Source organism: Squalius cephalus (assembly GCF_949319135.1).
Source record: "Squalius cephalus genome assembly, chromosome: 8".
Lineage (NCBI taxonomy): Eukaryota > Metazoa > Chordata > Actinopteri > Cypriniformes > Leuciscidae > Squalius > Squalius cephalus.
Window position 1 is genome coordinate 44895699 of NC_137129.1, and position 8248 is coordinate 44903946.

Here is an 8248-nt window from a genome sequence, read left to right on the forward strand (position 1 = left end):
CAAAAGGCCGTTACTTTTTCTCCTGTTTTTGGTTAGATAAGGAGATAGGGTACGTTATTGTATGTTTTGTTTCATTTATTTTATGATTCATAGGGAAGTTAGTTTTTTGTGGGAAAGTTAGTTTCTGTTTGTGTATTGTTTTGGCATTAGCTCACCCCTGAAGATTTTTGCTTGATTCTTTCTTTTCAAGAGATTGTTTTGTAAAATGTGAAGTACACCGCTCTGAAGACAAACAAGAGAGCAGGAAAAGACAATAAAAAAAGTCTAACTAATAAGTACTGTTTTGTTGTTTGTTACATCCCTGACCTAGACCAGGGACCGTAACATAAATTGGGGGCCTCGTCCATTGCATATCAATGAAGGTAGTTGATATTAGTTATACAAGCATTTGTTGCCTGGTCATTTTTCTTTGGTGCGTGACGAATTTGAGGAGTATAAGCATGGAATTTGATTTAATGTCGTTTACGTTGTCTCCACGGAGGAATTTAATAAGTGTCGTAAAGCTGATTTGTTACAAATTGCAGATTTCTTTCATATTGTTGTTCATAGGGAGGGGCCAAAATGATTGCACTGTAAGAGAAAATTACATCCCCAAGTCCAAAATTTCTAGTAACTGATAACAAACATCTAAATTTTTCAATTAGTCTGACATATTATTTCTCATTGAGCCAATGTTAACAGACTATTGCAACAAGAATTGCACTTGGGCCAATTTAAAAATTTAGATGTGACCAGTCACTAGAAAATTTTGACTTGGAGGGGTTAGAATTTTTTTACAGTGTGGTTAAAGAAGAGTTTCATAGCAAACTGATGGAGGCTAGAATATTGCCAGATGAATCTGTGGAAGGAGTAACAGGGAAGGGTGCTGAAGCAGCAGTAGATGGAGATACCTTTCCTTTTTCTAGCATAGATCCTAGTCATCCTCGATTTGATCCTATGCTAGCTATTAAATTGAAGGAGTTGGACCTGCAGTTAAAGAAACAGGATTATGACGCGCAGCTTCTTCATTTTCAGACTCTTGAGTTAGAGGCTGATAATACATTTAAATTACGCAGTTTGGAATTGCAAGCCAGATCGTCACCTGATGTGCCTGTGCCCAGATCTAGACCACCATCTCCTCGTTTGCCAGGGAATGTTCACAGAATCAAAGTCCACCCGCTACCTCTTCTGTTGGTGCGTCTGCGACCAGCTTTGATGCGAGTAAATGCGTTACACTTGTTCCTCCTAGAGAGACGGAGGTAGACTCCTATTTCGTTGCTTTCGAACGCATAGCAGCTACATTACGCTGGCCAAAAGAGTTGTGGTCGCTGCTATTGCAGTGTAAATTAGTGGGTAAAGCTCAGGAAGTGTGTGCAGCTTTACCTATTGAGCAAAGTTTGAATTACTATCCTGTTAAAGCTACTGTTTTGAAGAGCGTACGAATTAGTACCTGAAGCTTATCGCCAGAAATTCAGGAACCATCAGAAAATTATTATTAATGACAAATGGTGTGCAGCAAGCAGAGTTACAACATTTGAGCAATTACGTGAACTCTTGTTGCTAGAGGATTTTAAAAGTTGTGTTTCAGAGAACATTGTTGTGTATCTGAGCGAACAGAAGGTCTTGTCCATGACTAATGCCGCTGTTTTGGCAGATGAACTTGTGCTCGCGCACAAAACTGTTTTTACTCCGTCTGTGTGTAGAGAGAAACACGGTTCATCTGTTGAGTTTCCTGTGAGGAACAGCTCGAGGTTTTTTTTTTTTTTTTTTTTAAGGTAAGGGTAAAGGAAAAGGAGAGAATAGAGAAGCAGCTTCGAGTGTGTTTTTCGCATAGACTGTAAAAAAATATGGACGACGCCCCTTCGCTCTCTTCCATTGGTGAGAACTGAAGCCGCCAGAGTCCCGATATGGCGCTGACATATTGGAACTTGAGTCTGCGCAGTAGCGATTTCGGGACCAGACCTGCGCAGTAGCGAGCAGGAAGTAAAGCCGCGAGATCAACGCTCCGCCCTCACTCTCGCAGAATGCACTCAGGGAGAGTGGATTCTGCACACTTTTTTAAAAATTGATTGCAGTACGACAAGAGGCTTGTTAAAATAAAGCAAATACAATCTCCTCAGTCCTCCGAAGATCCCGAAAAAAATGTCCGTTGGTGCTTCAGTGACTACTTCGCTCGGAGAACCTGTCAATCACAGCTGTCAATCATGACGTTACACCACCGCATCACGTAACTAGCTAAAAACCAACTTATTTTGGAAACAGATACTAGAACTTACATCAGCGTGATAAAAACGACAGCAAATGAAAGAAACCACCTTTGGAAAAAAGATATTTGAAGTGTAATTTAATTGTTTAGTTGGTCTCGCGTCCCGTTGAATAACATGGGGAGGCGGGGCTTATGACCTATACTAGGACCAGTCACCGGGGGGCGATCGAGACGTTTTGGCTTCACTTTTCAGGGCTTGTGCGGCACGCTTGGTTTTTCGTAATACAAATGTGGCTCGTGAGGGAGAGAGGCGCGTTTGTTTTTTCTGTCGCGAGCCAGGACATTTGATTGCGGATTGTAAGCGCTGGGGCCATCCTTAAAAATATCTTGGTTTGCGTAACAGCAAAAAAAAAAAAAAAAGGTCGGTTGGTCGGTCTATATTTTTTTTTTCGAGAGTCGATGTAAAAAAAAAATGTACAATTTTGGTCAAATTTGCATATCGGGACTTCACTGACAGTTTTCCAGAACTTCGTGCTATATATATATATATATTAAATAACAATTAGAAAACCTGTATAAACTGAACACCAAAGAATAATATTATAGCGGTAATATTATAGGCCTATTCATGTAACGGGAGCGCTGCCAATAACGCACCTAAGCTGTCAGAATTGGGAAAAGTGATGATTATTAGTATATGTCAAATATATCAAGGAGACATTTCAATTGTTTATTAATAAACAAGTGTTTTCTGTGTCAAAGATGAAGTTGACGATGCTGACGCGATCTTCGCAGTAGCCTAGTGAACGCGCCAGAGAGAAATGCACATTTCATTACATAAGCAGAGAGCAGTCTGTTTTCTTTCGTTTTGAATTGTTTTGTTTAAAAGTGTACATTTCATGCTTTTTATATATATAGGCCTATATATATGTCTCAGGTCTGTGAGGCAAGTAGCTTATACGCTGAGTTTCGGTTCATTTAAGAGACCAGCTCCAGTTCACGCGCCGGCGACTCCGTGTCCTGATTATATTGCCTTATTTAGCCTACCTCTTATTTATTAAATACATGAAAATGGTTGATGAAACATTGATCAAAATTAAGATACAATTAATACAAAACGAAATTCAGTTTAAAGACAGACTTTCTACAAAAACAAACTTAATGAAGTGGTTAAAATCATGTCTGCCTACTCAATTTGTCTTCCGATATTTTCGGGATCATCTTATCTTATTCATGCTATTCACTTTTCATATAATCAACATGAAATTTAAAAAATAAATATTATTTTATTTAAACATGAATATGAAACTAAATCGTTTTTTAATGACTGTGGGCTACAACACAGGCCTATTAGACAGTAGCCTACAGAGAAATTTACTGTCGGAGCGTTGCCGGTGATGTGGGGGGAGAGATACAATTTTCGATCAATCATCGAATTTTATTTTGCTTGATATGCCCATTATTAATATTTGGTGTTTTAAATGCCTGTTTGAGATCTCTGTGAAGTTTTAATTGCCGCTTTTAGAGCGGTCAAGTCCGTAACATTGTTTCTTCCTCATAAATGCGAACACGAAAAATAAAATAAAATGAATAGGCTATAAATTATGTTCTGTGGAGAGCCAATCCCTCTTCATCCGGTGGGTATAATAGCCTACTTTTGGTTTGCGCAGTGTAATTCATAGAATTAGCCTACTAAAACATATTTTTCGTGGATCTGAGTGTCGCGATTTCACTTTCATTTCGCATAGGCGGCGGCCTACAGCCTACACACAGCCCTTATAATCATAGATGACGCCACGGGTTTTTATTTAAAAGAAAGAGCGTAGCCTACGTTTGTAGCCTATATGTAGGCCTATTTATTCACAATAAAATATAATTAATATCATTTTATTGCATTTGTATTAGTTGTTTGAAGAGTAAAAAAAAATCGGTCGGTCTTAACGCAAGTTTACAATCGGCAAGTCGGTCGGACTAAAAGGGAAAAAAAAAAAAAAATTGGGTCGGACCTAAATTGACTGGGTCGGTCGGGTTACGGCAAACAAGAATATTTTTAAGGATGGCCTGGAATCTGAGTAAACCTCCTGTGAAACCAAAGGGAGTTGCTCTAGTTCATACTTATCCGTCTGTGTTTAATTATATTAATCCGCATACAAACTTATACTACCCATTTATGATGAATGGTTCAGTATCTCTCTCAGGGGAGCAGGGAAATCTGAAGCCGATTACGATCTTGCGAGACACTGGTTCGGTTCAATCCTTTATTGTGGAAAGCGCACTAGATTTCTCAGAACAGTCGTCCTGCGGATCAAGCGTGTTAATCCGTGGCATTGAGCTCGGCTGTGTTAAAGTTCCCTTGCACTCCGTTTACCTTCAATCTGATTTGTTCACAGGAATTGTAAGTTTGGGAGTACGTGCTCAGCTTCCGAGTAGGTCTGATATTAGGCAATGATATTGCTGGTGGTAAGGTGTTTCCTCAGCCTATTGTTGTGGACAAGTCAGATGTGTCTGGGTTTTGTGAACCGCTTGATGTGGGCCAACAGCTTCCTTCTGTTTTACTGCCTGTGCGGTAACCCATGCTCAGGCTAGAAAGTTTGATGTTTTAGATGTGTCTGAAACATTTATGACTGATAGAGTTGACAGGAAGGAGTGTATGCAGGATGTTTCTTCTCATGTGTGTGTTTTGATCCGGATGTTGCAGTCCAGTTTGACTCTACACTGTAAAAAAAATAATTCCGTAAAAAAAAAACAGGACATTTTCCGTTAAATTACGGACAGTTCCTTCATTTCTAAAACGGACAATTCTGTATATTAACAGTACATTTTCATACTATAAACGGATAATCCTTATACAAATATATATATATATTAATCCGCATACAAACTCATGCTGCCCATTTATGATGAATGGTTCAGTATATATACCATGTACAAAGCACCATTAAAAAGTGCTTGTATTGTGGAATAAGTTTTTAGTCATTAAACAAACAAGAGACAGAATTAAAAAAAGAAAACATGAGAAGGTACTTGCACAAGGTGTTGCACCAAATAGCTCACAAAATTCTTTGAAAAAAAAAAAACTTCATAAACTGTGAAAGTCAAGATTCAAAACACTTTCAAATGCAATACAATACAAATACAATACAGAAACAAACAAACAAAAACAAATGGAATACGAATACAGGTCTGCTGCTTCTATCATTAAAAATAGCTTTAGACCAGTGATCTCAAACTCAATTCCTGGGGCCTGATGTATAAACGTTGCGTACGCACAAAATGGCCATAGAAATATGCGTACGCATTTTTCCACGCACATATCGGGATTTATAAAAAATAAACTTGGCGTAAATAAGTGAGCACGTAAGGATGCTCTTGACCGTGCGTACGCACTCTTGTAGAAGAGTGTGTTTTGGCGACACCAACTGGCCCAAATAGCAATAACTATTTAAAATGAAAAACTTCTAAATTATCCTATTACATCACCCAATAAATCAAATTGCATCAACCTGAATTATCATTATCAGCATTCTTAACCAGGTGCAAATACTTTGAATTAAAAAATTTTTTTAATGAATGGGCTATAAAAAGGTATGTGCGTATATATCATACCGTGAAGATTTCCTCGCTTTCAGAGTTTCCTGTGCTCTCTTTCTTCACAAAAGATTTGCCACCATCTATTTTGTCCTCAATGCCTTCATTATCTTCTGATACATTAGCTCCTTTGTTTTCCTCTCGTTCCTCCTCGTCTTGTTCTTCTTCCCCACTTCCACCTGTGCTTTTAGTTTAGTTTAGTTCACCGTTTAGTGAAACTGACGCAACAGTTTAAAATAAATAAAATAATGATTTAAACTATGTTTTACTTCTGATATAAACATTTAGATTAAATATGCCATTCAAATTAATGGAGTTAAACACTTAAACGTGAAATCATTACTGAGAAGTTACAACATTTTTTAAATTCAAATTCAATCAATAGAAATATTTGTTGTGGATTCGATGTTTTTGAACACTTTTCCTGTAGCGTGGTGTGTTTTAATGTTTTAACCACAGAGATAATTTCTTATCATGATAATACAAGATTGTCTGAGAAAATAGTTTCGTGCAAATAATGCCCAAGGCCTATGTTTCCATTAAAAATATAAATCAATTAAAAATACTATTCGGCCGGTGGAAAAGATGAAATGTATTTTACACTATTTGATTTATGTATTCAAAAACAAGACAAGGATAGGCAAGTACATTATTTTTATTAATGTAATGTGTCTTGTACCGTTAAACGTTATCACGTGGATGAATAATCATATGCAAATGATATGCAGATGAGGGTATGCATAGTAAAACTAGGCGTTGTAAGCTCCATATACGGTTATTTCGGGGAGGAGACGCATGTGCGCACAATCTTCCGCTGACTGGGATTTATAAAGTGAATTCTGCGCAGGTTCTGGCGTACGAACGGTTTTATAAGTCTGAATATTTTTTTGCGTACGCCATTTTTGGCTTTCGGGCGCACGTACACTTTTAGTAAGGTTCCTACGCACAGTTTTATAAATGAGGCCCCTGGAGGGCCACAGCTCTGCAGCTTAGTTCCAATCAGCTCCAACTCACACCTGCAAAGAAGTTTCTAGTAATCCTGAAGACCTTGATTAGCTGGATCAGGTGTGTTTGATTAGGGTTGGAGCAAAACTGTGCAGAGCTGTGGCCCTCCAGGAATTGAGTTTGAGATCACTGCTTTAGACAGTCAATAGTAGAGTGAAATGTTAGTGTTGATGCCATTTTTCTGTAAGAGAACACCATATTCCTTAAAGGGTTAGTTCACCCAAAATTTTTAATTGTCATTAATTACTCACGCTCATGTTGTTCCACACCCCACAAGACTTCCATTCGTCTTCAGAACAAAAATTAAGATCTTTTTGAGGAAATCTGAGAGATTTCTGTCCCTCCATTGACATCTTACTTCCTTATTACTCAATAGGAATCTTGCCTAGGGTGCAAAAGAGGCTAGAAACGGCCCTGAGTGTGTGTATAATGTCTGTGTGTTGTCTAAAACAAAGACAAGACAATAAAAAGTCTAACGTAAACATAACATTAACATACCTCATTTGGCAGAAAATGTGGTGTTATCCTTGATCCAGCTGTTACTGCATCTTCACACACAGTCTCTTCACGTTATATCTTCATGCCTTTTAAATCAAGCAAGTCTTAAATGGCCTTTACTTTTCTTGCCGATTCATCTGGTAGCTTTTGTTTGCTCCAAAAACACGAGTAACGTGCACTTTATACTGGTTAACGGGTGCGCTCGGCACGAAATAAACCGTATCACCGACAAAATAAAAGCCAATAAACCAGTTACAACGAGGACACTATAACACATACAATCAGGGGAACTTCCACGAGTGTGAACTAAAACATTCAATGTGTGACGATATGCATAAAACGATAAACGCGACGGCTCCGACATTGCCTAACAAGCCGGGTGGCAACTAAATAACTTTACAGCTTATTTGACATTTAGCAAAATATAATTTTCGGTTTTTACCACAGAAGTGTCTTCCATGGCTTCCACACATCCAAAATCCGACTTTAAAAAGCAACTTTGGCCGCGTCATCTGTGTGTGTAATGGCGCTTGCGTCTCAAACTTTTCGCGCCGATCAGTTTCTAGTTCCCACAATGAATGTAATTCAAAATACGGGTAAAAGTCCTGTAAAAGACAAATACGGAAAATTCCTTCAAATAAATATGGTACATTGTACCGGATTTTTACGGATTTTTTTACAGTGTATGCTTGGAACCGGGAAAGAACAGCTGGCAGCTGCACAGAAAGCTGACCGTCTCTAGTCAAGTGTCTCGCTGAGGCTGTACAAAAAGATGAAGTAAAAGATACGGATGTGGCTTATGTTTGGGAGGATGGAGTGATTATGCGGGAGTGGGCTCCATCAGAGAAGGATCTCAGCTGGAAGACTGTGTTTCAGGTAGTGGTCCCTCATAATTATCGTGAACAGATTTTGTGTTTAGCTCATGATCATGCTCTCTCTGGTCATCTGGGAGTAAACAAGACTTTTAGTCGC

The 8248-nt window shown here is 38.4% G+C and overlaps 1 long non-coding RNA gene across 1 annotated transcript in view; it reads right to left on the reverse strand.

Annotated features, from left to right (window-relative positions):
* Positions 1–7658, reverse strand: part of LOC307163783 — a 485677-nt gene extending 478019 nt beyond the window's left edge. Inside the window, exon 1 of the long non-coding RNA XR_013822140.1 lies at positions 7649–7658. This is a non-coding gene — a long non-coding RNA (uncharacterized lncRNA). The remainder of the gene's footprint in view (positions 1–7648) is intronic.
* Between the last annotated feature and the right edge of the window lie 590 nt (positions 7659–8248).